This window comes from Gopherus evgoodei, chromosome 7 (genome assembly GCF_007399415.2).
Source record: "Gopherus evgoodei ecotype Sinaloan lineage chromosome 7, rGopEvg1_v1.p, whole genome shotgun sequence".
Taxonomy (NCBI): domain Eukaryota; kingdom Metazoa; phylum Chordata; order Testudines; family Testudinidae; genus Gopherus; species Gopherus evgoodei.
In genome coordinates this window covers 120,212,223-120,219,924 of record NC_044328.1, presented here as the reverse complement: position 1 = coordinate 120,219,924, position 7,702 = coordinate 120,212,223, and positions in this window count along the sequence as shown.

Genomic DNA, 7,702 nt, shown 5'->3' with positions numbered 1-7,702 from the left:
CAAAGAAGAATTGATAGACTAAGGCCACTACTGCACTACAACTTATTTTGGCAAAATTTATGTCACTCAGCAGTGTGTAATAGAGCTATATCCACCAGTCTAGGCCTTAAGCTATAGCTTTTTCACACCATGTAATATTGTGGAGGTAGAAAGTTGTTTCTAACGCTTCTAAAGTAAAGATTAAATTCTTGTTTTTTCTTTAGTGTATGTAAAGAACTCTCTCACCTTTCTTTTCTTGCTAAGAGAGTCCATATTTACTGAATCCTACTTTGTACCTTTACCTCCTACATAAAGTTGGTCTATAAGAAAAGGTCTCAAACAGGCATCTGCAGAAATTCCTGGAGACTTAACTGGGATGGACCAGAAAGTGTCTGAGTGTTTGCTCTTAAATTTGCAAATTTACATCTCCATTTGATAGGAGGTCCATGAATATCTCCGCCATCCAGTGTAAAGAGAGGTGACTATCAACTATCTTTGTTCACAAACCCATCCTGCACAACATCCTCAAAGAAGATAGGGTGACCAGATGTCCTGTTTTTAAAGGGACAGTCCCATTTTTGGAGACTTTCTTATATAGGCAACTATTATCCCCTACCCTCATTCCATTTTTTCCCACAGTTACTATCTGGTCACCCTACACAGAAGATAGCATTTTCTAAGTCATCAACAGTAGGTAGAGAGAGTTCATGATAGAGTCTGATGCCAGTAAAGTCCTTTTTGTGGCTCATAAGGAGATGCTTAGCTTTCTCATTCTAGCATCTATCACAGTCAAGTCTACCTGGCAGAAAAGAACATGTCTAATTTAGTGCTTTCATTGTACAAGTTCTGCTGGAAGAGGTTCCTCTCTTGGTGTAAGAACTCAGTCATTACCTTTTGATGTTCCACAGAGTCCTTCCAACTCATGTTCCAAGGCAGAAGTTCTTTTACAGAAATGTGGCACTCCTGGTAGTTGTGTTAAGCAAAAGTGGGCCTCTTAAAATGTTCTCTCTTTCAAGCATATATGGGAGTGCCATCAGTCACACACAGATACCCTCATTTAATGCCCTATTCATCCTCCAGCAGACACAGGAAATCCCTCCGTACCAACCAACCAACCAACTGTAGGCTAGTGGAGGGGTAGTAAGAGGAGGCGGCAGCTGTTGCCATGTCAAGGATATAGAATAAGTACACAAAGAAACAGAAACCAACCAATTCAAGTTCCTGCTGTAGGTCCTTTACCCGGTTCCTCCTCCTTCGTTCTCTTACTCTTTCCACTGTGATTCTGAAGATTTTGTGCCCTGTAGCTATGACTAAGAAGGGAGAGAAGCACTGCGAGTTTACAGAGCACAAGGCATATACACATTCCATACAAGATCTGCATCTAACTTATCTATCCCCAGCTGCTCTAAATCTGGCTTCCTACACAAGGAAAACAACAAAGAGGTGCTTCTAATTCTTCCCACTCTTCCTGTCCTGTGAGTAGGCAGCTTTTTGTTATCCACAGCAGAGGATAGTAGCAATGGCATGGCCGACAAGGGTATGGATGAGGCCCATGGCCTTGTACGAGACTGGTCTGCAGAGCTTCCATAAAGATAAAAGCCACATGGCAAGATAAAATATAGTACTGCATGTTCACAAATACTGTGGCAGTGCTCAGATACTACAGTGATAAGTGCAGTATAAGAACCTAGAAATCCCACCCAGCTTTCTAGTCCTTTATTCAATCCCGCACTCCTTTTCCCAACAGCACCAGTGGGAGTGAGGGTATGGCATACCCACCTCCCTCCCAGCTCAGCTGCTAGACAGTACTGCAATGATAAGCACTTTCAAGACTATGGAATAAATACATACACCATAATGGGCCAAACTCATCCCAGGTGTCCTTCCAGTGACATAAATGAAGGGACACCTGGGATGAATTTGGCCCATTATGCAGCATGTAAATCATATTACTGCAAAAACCTGACACGTTTCCCAAAGCGCATGCTGGAGAATTCTCCCACCACCTTGCAGGCCTCTAAACCTCATTTCCAGCATGCCAGAGGTTCTTTTATTCATTAATCATATTTGCTTAATAACCTCGTTGTAGCTCTTCAGTGCAGGAAACTGACAGGGTCACATAAGGTAATTGTAAGATGTCTCTTCTGGTGAAAAGAAGTGTTAGATGTACTGTCATTCTCTGCGGATGCATATGGTATAGATCCTTATTAATTTATTTTCCCAGCTTCACCCAAGAAGTTCCGGCGAGATGCATAAAGATGTTCAGATGCTAGGTACCTATTCTGACAATATTTCTGTTTAAACCTTGCAGTAAAGTTTATGATGGTGAATTTATAATGTTCTGGCTTTCACTTGCCAGTTGACTGAGAATGCTGCGCTGAGCCGTAATGTGTTCATTGCAGATAATCACTGGTGATGTCAAGGAAAAGATTGTAGAGAGAGAATATCCTGGATTCAATCTGTTCATTAGCTCATTGTACTAATTTTTCTCATTAAAAGTTTTGGTAACTATAATCCATAAAATAGTTTATCCCCATAAGGATGCATAAAATCTAAGGGCACGATCCTGCTGCCATTGAAGTCAATGGGAATTTGCCAATGGGAGCAGGGTCTGGCCCTCGATGGTCTTTTCCATCTCCTAGTTCTGTGATCCTGTGTTAATGTACATGAAATGCCCTGGATGTGAAATGTGAAGTGTGTTTAGTTGTTTCTCTCTCTCAGGCTATGCCTACGCTTCTAGCAGCATGTAGCATACGGATGCTGCGCACTCCCCTAGCACGGTATGAATAGCAGTGTAGATGGAGAGGCAAAGCTTAGGTGAGTAAAAACCTGCCTGAGGCCCTCGGGTAGGTACCCCGCATGGCTCTCTACAAGCAGCGCCTCCCCCATCTACACAGCTGTTTTTAGCAGTGTGGTCCTCCACTGCCGGAACCTTTCCCTGCCTCAGTGAAAGGCTCCCACTGTGGGGAAAGGCTCTGGCAGGGGCAGGCAGCGGGGAAAGGTTCTGGCCATACCGCAATGCCTTCTTCCTGTCAAAACCTTTCACTGCCATGTACAGCTACACACTGCAGTGTGTGGATGCAGCCTGCTTTTCATTGCGGTGTGTCGCTATGCATACCATGCATGCTGCCACCAGGGTCGACAGGGCCTTACTGTCTCTTTAAACAGCTTCTACTCTCTCTGCCCCATATACATTGTTTCCTCTTGTGCTCCTTAAAGCTCCTGAGATTAGCACTTGTGTTATTACAGCATGAGGTCTCACTGCATAGCTGAAATTCTGGATCTTCCCTTTGATTGTTCTTCTGGTTGAAAATCAGGCGTTTTCAATATCCTGCAATTAGTTCACAAAGTCTTTAACAGGCACAGAATTCTCTGCTGCTTGCAAGTCTTTATCAACCCTCGTTTTTCTTGCCCTCCAATACATCCATTTCCCAATAGCCTCACCTGAACATCAGTCCTCGAGCAATAGAAAATTATGTTCCTCCTGGAATTCCAAATGTTATGGCTTGGGGTTTTTTGTTTGTGTTTTATTGCAGAGCAGTGGAGAATAACAAGCTGGGTAAGGGAATCCTTTTCAACAGCATTTGCCAAACAAAGGATGAAGGAGACTTCATTCCTCATTGTTCACTTAGTACCAACCACTGGACAAGCTGTTTAGTTATGTCGCAAAAATGGTGATGGTTTAGGCATTTTATGGGAAATAGGAAGTGCTATAGCTAGGTTCTAATCTATGTAGTGTGACAAAGTTCCTCCTCTGCCTTAGTGGGTCCTGCACTTATTGGCAGATTTGCTCACTTCACAGATTCACCCTGTGGGTCGAGAAACAGCCCAGAGACCTTTCCCTCTGGTAGAAACCACAGTCCAGGTCAATTCCTCCTGCGTCTGATCAGGAGTTGTGAGGTCTGGGAGGAACCCAGGCCCGCCCTATACTCCAGGTTCCAGTCCAGGGCCCTGTGGACTGCAGCTGTCTAGAGTGCCTCCTGTAATAGCTGCATGACAGCTACAATTCCCTGGGTTACTTCCTGATGGCCTCCTCCAAACACCTCCTTTATCCTCACCACAGGACCTTCCTCCTGATGTCTGATAACACTTGTATTTCTCAGTCCTCCAGCAGTATGCCTACTCACTCTCAGCTTCTTGTGCACCTCTTGCTCCCAGTTCCTCTTGCTCCCAGTTCCTCTCCTCTGGCTCCCCCTTGGCCTGACTGGAGTGAGCCCTTTTATAGCATCAGAGGCTCCTTAGTTAGAGCCAGGTGCTTAACAGCCTCACCTGACTCTTAGCAGATTAAATGGAGTCAGGTGTTCTCATTAGCCTGGAGCAGCCCCTGCTCTGGTCACTCAGAGAATAGAAAACTGCTTATCCAGTGGCCAGTATATCTCCCTTCTACTACTCTGCTGTTCCCAACTGGCCTGGGTCTATCACAGTAGGTTTCTGTATCATGCTCATCACTATAACACTTGAGTGCCTTCCAACAGGACATTAAGCAACATGATCAGCATCCTGTTCTCTCATGTGGAATGGGTTCACATTCATCAGGCCTAAAGACAAACCTGAGTATGCCTACCTCTTAAACAGGGGCGGCTCCGGGCACCAGCACGCCAAGCGCGTGCCTGGGGCAGCAAGCCACGGGGGGCGGCAGGCAGGTTGCCTTCGGCAGCATGCCTGCGGAGGGTCCGCTGGTCCTGTGGCTTCGGCGGACCTCCCGCAAGCTGCCGCCGAATCCACGGGACCGAGGACCTCCCGCAGTCAAGCCACCGAAGGCAGCCTGTCTGCCGTGCTTGGGGCGGCAAAATACTTAGAGCCACCCATGCTCTTAAAACACAAACTGGGCCCCATTCTGCTCTCACACATAACACTGTAAATCTAAAGGACTCTCCTCTATCCCTTCAGTCTAAGTAGTATTAAGGCACAGCTCATCTTGGTATGTAAAGGGCCAATCCAACTCCCAATGACTTCAGTGGGCACTAGATCAGTAAGAACACCATGTAGGTCTGGTCTACACTAGAAGATTAGATTGGCATAACTACATAGTTCAGGAGTGTGAAAAATCCACACCCCTAAGCGGCATAGTTAAAATGCCCTAAATCCCTGTGCAGACAGCGCTAAGATGGAAGAATTCTTCTGTCAACCTAGCTACTGCCTCTTGGGGAGATGGATTACTTACACCAATGGGAAACTCCCTCCCATTGGTGTATATGGTGTCTACATAGAACTGCTACAGTTACCAGTATAGCATTTTAAGTGTAGACAACCTCTATATTGCTTTACGTGCTCAAAACGCTGTGAAAACTACTTGCTAATCTTCACAACACTCCTGTGAGGTGTAGGTTAAGTTGCATTATCACCATTTTAACAGATGGAGAGATTGAGACAGGTGTCAAGTGACTTGCTCCAGAGAGCTGGGATCACAACAGCTCAACCAACCTTTGCTAATTCCTCCAGAGCACAACAGTCTTCTCCCAGTGCAATGCAGAAATGATGCTGGAGGAACACTGCTGGATTGTCTATTCACCCCCTATTGAAAACCATAAGAATTGTGCATGCATATTGGACGGTGGATTTTGGTCACTTTTCTGTCTGAATTACAGTATCAGGATTCCCAGTCCTGTAGCTGCAAGGTGAAAACAGTTAAAACATAATGAAAAAATAAGAATTTAGGATAATTAATTAAAATGCTGTAAAAAAGCTAAAGAAACAACTGCAAGTGCAAAGCAGACACCATCCTACAGAGATCACTGAGAGGAGCATTTACTGTGGAGAGACGCTATACACCTAACTGTGACCATCTATTGTAACCCCCATATTCTTCATTTTCATATCATCATGATCCTACCTTACAGGCCATGCTTTATATTTATGTGGGGAAAGGTTATAATCTGCTGAAAGTCATTTCTCTATCCACATATGTGTATCATTAATGCATATGAAGTTATGAGAATTGTGTTGTATGGTTGTCACTACAGTATGCTGTAAGTTGGGGACTCAGCCAGATATTAGCGCTCCAGAGGCAATAGCAAGAAAAGTAACAATGCCCGGGTGGGGTGTCAAACAGCCCATCAACAGCCATTGTCCAGCAAGGGAGCTACAATGCAATGACTCTCCGGCATGAGGCCCCACCAGCTGAATTGCTCAGCCTTCCTTGCTTGGAGAGACTCAGCAATGCCCCCCAGACATGCCTGGACTTGTGTTCTACAGGCACAAGACTCCAGCATAGGAGATTGCCCAGGTTTAAGGGTCAGACCTGTATATTAAGGACTGCAATATCCAGTGGGGTGAGACAAACTGCTTAATCTAGTTGCTGCCCGGTCTAATAGGGTTGAGAGATTAGACTGCGTGCTTACATTTTATTTGATTTTGGGAACCACTCTGACTTGTTATGCTTTAATTTATAATCACTTTAAATCTACATTTACAGTTAATAAATGTGTTTGTTTATTCTACCTGAAGCAGTGCGTTTGGTTCGCAGTGTGTCAGAGACTCTCCTTGGGATAACAAGCCTGGTACATATCAGTTACTTTCTTATATTGACAAACTCAATGAGCTTGCAGCATCCAGCAGGCATAACTGGACACTGCAAGACGGAGGTTCCTAGGGTTGTGTCTGGGACCGGAGGTTTTGGCTTGTATCATTCACTTGCAAGTAGCTGGGAGCAGCTGACATGCCAGAGGCTGTGCGTGACCAGCCCAGGAGTGGGGGTTCTCACAGCAGAGCAGGGTAAGGCTGGCTCCCAGAGTCAAGGATTGGAGAGGCCAAGCAGGTCACCGGTCCAGATAACAACAGAGGCATAGGCGGCAGGTTTGTATAATTTTTGGTGGTGCCCAAAATGGTGGTACCCTCCCCCCCCCCCGCTCCTATCCTGTAAGCTTGCGAACAGGGGCTGCTAACAGGGAGTTTTGCAAGGGAGTTCTCCAGGTGAAGGAGGAGCAAATACAGAATCTGTGGGGTAAGTGACAGTCTGTAGTGTGTGTGTGTTTGCATTTGGGGGTTACTTGCTGTGTGCTGAGCTTGTGTTTGTCAGTCTGTTTGTTGGTTGTTTGAAGGACCGTGTGCTGTGGCTGGCAATTGGAGGCCGTGAGCTTCAAAGGAAGGTTTGAAAGGTTGAAGCCTCTGGTAATTGGCTGAGCCTTAATCAGTGGGCAGGGCATTAACTCAGGCCAGGGCTTTATAAAGCCGCGCACAAGCGACCAGGGAGCTTGCGACAAGGGAGTTTGGAAGTGGGGGGGATCCCTTTTAGGTCCTACCTGTTCCCCTGTAGTCCCCTTAAAACCTATAATCCAAACCATATTCCAAAACCCCTTTCTTTAAATCACCCTTTCATTAACTAGGAGACAATGCAGGCAGAAGCCCAGCAGCAGAGTGGGGGCTATCCAGTTTATTGCGCTGAGTTAATGTATGATTACCTGCCTTGTGGGCGGGTGGTGTATGTGTGCTGTCAGTGCAAGGAGCTCCTGGCCCTCAGAGACTTTGGAGGCCAGGGTGGTGGAAGCGGAGGAGCTAAGAGAGGTAGAGACGTATGTTGATGAGGCTTTCCGGGACACTGTAGAATTGTCCCAACTCCGCTCAGACAGCCTCTGTGCTGTTGAGGGGGAAGAAAGGCCCAGTCAATGGGAGCAGAGGGAAACCTTCCCATAGTTGGGACCCTCCTTCCAGATGGTGCTGGGGTTGCCTCTCACACTGAGGTTACCTCTCTGGGGGAGGGAACTCCAGTTGCTAGGAAAAGGCA